The sequence below is a fragment of the Camellia sinensis genome, chromosome 9 (genome assembly GCF_055761805.1).
Source record: "Camellia sinensis isolate YWXY chromosome 9, ASM5576180v1, whole genome shotgun sequence".
Classification (NCBI taxonomy): Eukaryota; Viridiplantae; Streptophyta; class Magnoliopsida; order Ericales; family Theaceae; genus Camellia; species Camellia sinensis.
Genome location: NC_138969.1, coordinates 124464508 through 124471014, shown reverse-complemented (window position 1 = coordinate 124471014; position 6507 = coordinate 124464508).

Sequence of the window (6507 nt, the reverse complement as noted above, 5' to 3'; positions counted from 1 at the left end):
AACATAAATCAAACATGGCCAGAGTATTTTAGATTTTATTTGACAATCTCTTAAAAGCTAACTTATTGACTTAAATAATACATTTTGTTAAAAAATGGTTTAGGTCATTTTGGATATTCAATTCTTACATAAAAAAGTAAATTTTAACCACTTTAAAAAATCGTTAGAAAAATTAAAAATTTACAGTATGCCAAATGAACTAATTTTTTTTTTCTATAAAATAGATTTTAAAAAAATAGAAAGTAACTATTAGATACAATTTTTCAAAAATAATTGTGCTAATTCTAAATTTTATATTTTAAAAAACAAAAGTAAATTTCAAAAACACGTGTCTAGGTAATGTAGATGATTTGATGGCAGACATGCCCTGGGACTAGTACCCAAAACCCCCCCCCCCCCCCAAAAAAAAAAAAAAAAATACTTAGATTCATTAAACTCATACAAAATTCTGAATATTTATAATATACTTACTATTAATTTTAGGAAATTTAGTTTGGTCACCTCATAATCTAAAATATTTTATTTTACCTCTTTTTATTATCATTATTATTTTATTTCTTACATATTCTAATAATTTTCAATTTCCATTTCTCTACCATGATTTTCGTATAATGATCTTAATGTATTTTTTTAACAAAAAGCAACACTTCTCCATTATATGATCTAATAGTTCAAGATAAAATTGAAATAAAAAATGGTATTAAAACCACACCAAAAAAGAACGTAGCTTTTCTAAAACATAAATTATTAGATTACTACGTCAAGACCGTTGCAAAGAGATCAATTGCAAAGACTCATGATTCATATTTTCCAACTACTTTACATATGGACGGTGGATTTAGGCCTCGTTTGGGAATAAATTTTTTTAGTAATTTTTTGATTTTTTAGTTAAAATGTGATGTAAAAAAAACTAATATGTTTGGGATGATTTTTTGACTTTTTACGAAAAGATGTGCAAAAAGTAGAGAGAATATAAATTTTTGATTTTTTTGTATGGATTGTTCTATTTTTGATTTTTTTAATATTTTTTGACTTTTTGATTGAAAAAGTCACTTGTCAAACGAGGCCTTATATGATCTTTTTTATTCATCATCTATATATATACTCTTTAAAGTAATTATTATATAAAATATACATTTTTGTTAATGTTTTAATAAATTGAGAAAAATATTTACAGTATAAACCTCTCATATAAGTGAGGGCAATGGTAAGGATTTTATAACAAAACACTCATTTTATAAAATTTAGGGCAAATTACATATACACCCCTCGAGGTTTGGCTAAATTACAGATGCCCCCCTGAGGTTTGAGAAATTACGAATTCCCCCCTGAATGCTATATTTGCATAAGAAATTAGGGGGTAATTTGTTATGAAATATAAACCTCAGGGGGCAAATTGTTATGAAAATACAAACCTCAGGGGGCGGGATGTAATTTTCGAAACCTCAGGGGGGTATCTGTAATTTAGCCAAACCTCGAGGGGTGTATATGTAATTTGCCCTATAATTTAGCACCAGTACTTATTTAATTAACATCAATTATATTATAATTAGGACTTTTTTATAATAATAAAATAATAAAATTTTAGTATTTCTTAACAACACATAAATACCATAAATTAGTAATACGAATAGCATAAGTTTTAAATTTAAAAGAAAATATATCAAAATGAAAAGTGTCAAATACTAACAGACAAATTATAAAATTTAGTTCGGTTATGGAATAATATATGTGGGAAGACCTAAAAGGAAGAGACACATTTTAGCTGTTTGATGGCGACACATGGCACTGAGAGAGGATTGGTGATCTTGAGGGAAATTTATGTGTGTCTTATCTTGATATTTGTCTATCAAAATAATTAGACTCTATTGTGTCGTTGAGTAATATTTATGTTTTTTAATTTTTTATTTATATTTATAAAAATTTTAAAAATTTAAATAAAACTTGTTTGGTAAAATTTTTTATTTATAAATCAGTGGTCTCAGTTTATAAATTTGGCCAAAAAATGAAAAGACAAAAAATGTATTTCCATTTTGACTTTTCAATTTTTTTTTTTACCACCCAATACTAGCCACCACCTGCCACCATTTTCCACCACCGTCTTCTGCCACCACCACCCACCCCCCACCACCACCACCTGCCACCAGCCCCCACCCGCCACCACCACCCACCAGCCACCCACCAGCTACCACCCACCTGCCACCCACTCGCTGCCACCACCCACCCCTCGCCACCACCACCACCACCCACCACCCACCTGTCATCCACCCGCCACTACCATCCACCGCCCGCCACCACCACCCGTCACCTACTTGCCACCACCACTCACCAGCCACCAGCCATTACCAGCCACCCATCACCACCAGCCATCTACCATCCACCCGCCACCACCACCACCCGCCACCCACACCACCCGCCACCCACCTGCCATCTCTACCCACCACCCGCGACCACTGCCACCACCACTCACTCGCTACCACCCACCACCTGCCACTATCACCCACCCACCACCACCACCCACCACCCACCTACCGCACCACCCGCCATCCGCCACCACCACCCACCAACCGCCACCACCACCCACTCGCTACCACCCACCACCCGCCACCGTCACCCACCCGCCACCTATCTCCCCCCACCACCCACCCGCCATCCGCCACCCACCTACCACCACCACCCACCACCTGCCACCACCACCACCACTACCACCACCACCCACTCGCTACCACCCGCCACCAGCTATCCACCACCCACCGTCACCACTTTCCACCACTGTCTTCCACCGCCACTTGTCGCCACCATCACCACTTGCCATTTCTTACTCTTTTTATATTTTTAAATTTTTTTCAATATTTTGTCAATTACCAAACGTATTTGTAGTTTATGTTTTTCTAAAAATAAACAAAAAATAAAAAAAAAATCAATTTATAAAATTTTTGTAAATATAAACTGAAAACGTAAACGTTATCAAACACAACTTATACTTTTAGTTGAATTTTTAAAAAATTATTTAACACTAAGTAATAAGTGGTATAAATTATTGTTTCAAAACTACTAAGGGGTTGTTTGGGGTGTCTTAAATAAGTATATTTTTTGTCTTTTTGGACTAAAAAATTGAGGAAGAAAATATAGATGTTTGGGTTAACTTTTTGACTTTTTTTGAAAAAATGTGTAATAAAAAATTGTAAAAATTGGTTTGTAGGAGAAAATTAATATTGGAAGTTGTGCAGCCGTAATTGTTGACTTTTGGTGAATAGTGTTAACTTTTTAACTTTTTGAGTAACTTTTTGACTTTTTAACTTTTACTGGACATGCCAAACTTGGCCTAAGTAATCACTTGAATAACTAGGGCATTTGCCTGATAATTATGCAATACTCTTAGGCCATATTTCATTCACAAGACTAATAGTGAAGTATTAATAATCCTATTAAATTAGTGTGGTATTCACTATCTAATTGGATTAATAGGATAAATTATCCATTAGATTAATAATCTCACCCCTATCCTATTACTAATAATCCTACAAATTTGTTGGATTAATTATCCATTGGATTAATAATCCTAAACCAAAATGTTAAAACAAATATAAGATAATTGAGCCAACGAATTAATAATCTCAATCACATGGTCTAATCCATCCAATCAAACATATCCTTAGTGGTGTGAGGTATTGCGTTTTAACTACTATAAAGAGATATTTGATACTTGTGCAGACAACCCCAATGCTGTAGCATGCACCAAAATATTGTCCGCTTTGTACCACAGGGGCATGTACGGTTTTGTTTTTCTTTTATTAGAAAAGGGCTCTTGGAGATTTATGTGTATGTCACACTTATAAGATATGTCAAGAGTTCCTAACGGATTAATGCAGGATGGATTTAGACCTTACACATTAGCCCCTCAAGCGTATGGGTCCACGTGGTGGAGATAGGTTTTCCAAAGACAGCGCCATTTGTGCGGATCACCTCACTGCTATAGTACGCACCAAGATATTGTTTGCTTTGTAGCACAAGAGCATGCACAGTTTCGTTCTTCCTTCGCTAAAGAAGGTCTCTTGGAGATTTGTGGATATGGCATACTTATAAGCTGGGTCAAGAGTTCCTAGCAGACCGATACGGGACAGATTCGGACCCCGCACATTAGCTTCCCAAGTGTGTCAGTCCATGTGGTGGAAATAGGTTTCCCAAAGACGACGCCATTTGTGTGGACCACCCCACTACTGTTGCACGCACCAAGATATTGGCCGTTTTGTACAACGGGGCATGCACGATTTTGTTCTTCCTTCTTTAGAAAAGGCCTATTGGAGGTTTGTAGGTTTGGCAATTATAAGGTGGGTCAAGAGTTCTTAGCAGACTGATGTGGGATGGATTCAGACCCCCCACATTTTTGCCCCCTTGCTTGTGCTTGTGATTGTGTTTACCAAGTGGAAGCCAAGATTAATTTATCAATCACTTGCAGTAAATTTTAGGCTTTACTTCTACAAGTGGAGCTCAGGCCAATTTACGCGTGTCAAACTTAGCTTGAACGGCTTATTATTGCTCAATCCATTCGAAAGGCTAAGCAGTGTTGGACTGGAATGGAGTTGTTGCACCATATAGCTCGGCCCTTCTCACACTCGTGAGGTAAGTTCCACCATCGATCTCATAGCTCAATTGTTCCCAATTGTTTAAGGTGTATTTCAGCCTTCAAGCTTATGGATGAAGCCCAGCCTTTAGGCTTACGAGAGGAGCCGACCTCCAAGCTTGCAAGAGAACCTTATGCTTATTCGATCAGAGTTCATCTTTGATCTAGATATTTGACATTGCTGCTTGGTGAAAGCCCTTGTTTATCCGAGAGTTGTCTTGCCTCCTAGGTAGACTCAAACATGCAGCCACACTTTACTATCTTGTAACTTGGTCTTCACATTTGATAAGAATTTGCATGTGCACATTTACTTGGCTACCATTTAAGTGCTTGTTTGGGCCCACCATTTTGATTTCCTTGCTCGGTCATGTTTTACTCAGATGGGCTCACAGCCTTGTAAAAGCATGGTTGGTCAGCTTTATTTTCCTTTGGCCTTGCTACTCAAACCGTTGGATTGTTCGGCCTTGACAGATGCATGTTCACTACAACAAAAAACACAGACGGCGACTAAAAAAAAAAAATTCGTCGCTGAAAGTGCATGAAATGGCGACTAAAATGGAATTAGTCGCCGAAAAGCAGGTTTTTAGCGACTAAAAGGGTTTAGTCGCCGAACAGCGTGTTTTTAGCGACTAAAAGGAAGTTTTGTCGCCTAATATACGGTTTTCAGCGACTAAAGTTTGTTTAGTAGCCAAAAGTCACGGTTTTTAGCGACTAAAATAATTTAGTAGCGAAAATGTAGGGTTTTGGCGACTAAAAACAGGTTTAGTCGCTGATTATAGCAGTTTTGTCGACTAAAAGCAATTTAGTCGCTGAAAGTGGAGGTTTTGCCAACGAAAATCCATTTTAGTCGCCGAAAGTAGTGGTTTTGGCGACGAAATTTCTGTTTAGTCGCCAAAAGTGCTGATTTTTAATTGAGAACTTGTTTTTTTAGCGACAAATAAATAATTAGTAGCCCAAAATAATACAATTAGCGACTAAAAAATGGTTTTAGTCGCCAAAAGTCGCCTAATTTTTTTTTATTAAATAATTTATTTTTTGACAAAAATTATATTGAATTAAAAAAATTATATTTATAAATATTATTTTGTATTAATTGCGGTTAATATAGTATATAAATAATATATATTGCATATATGATCATGTGATGATGTACTGGCATAGTGGAGGGAGTGTTGTGCAAAGGGTTTGGCGTGTGCAAAGGGACGTCGCAAGTTCGAAACCTGTTGGGAGCAACGGAGGCGAAATTTTTTTTTTTTCCGAAAATACTTTCAGCGACTAAAGTGAATGGTCGCCAAAGGTATTAATAATAAAATAAAAATGAACTATTGGCGACTAAAAGTTTAGTCGGCAAAGGTATAATTTCCAATACAGAAATTGACTATTGGCGACGAAATATTTAGTCGCTGAAGACATATATATTGGCGACTAACAGTGTTTTAGTCGCCAAAGGCATTCGCGACCGTTTATTGGCGACAACACGGGCGACTAAACTTTTTTGTCGGGAAAAGTGAAATTTTGACATTTGGCGACTAAAATCGGACCTTTGGCGACTAAAAATTTAGTCGCCAAAGGTGTATTTTCTTGTAGTGGTTGATGATTGTTTATTGTTCAACCCATGATGAAGGGTATATATATATATATATATATTTTCTTCTTATTCTATCTCAATCAGTGCTGTTTGACCCATATGTACTATTGCTTACTAAATGGACACGTGGCCTCCCTTAGTTGGTCTTCAGAGTTGCTAAGATTAACTAAAGTAACACGTTCAATCTTGCCCTTTCCTTAGCCTTATTAATTAATATATAAAACTAACCCATCATCTGCCTCTTCATATCTTCTCTCTCTAGAATTCAAATATTTTAAACTAAGTTTCTTCTTCA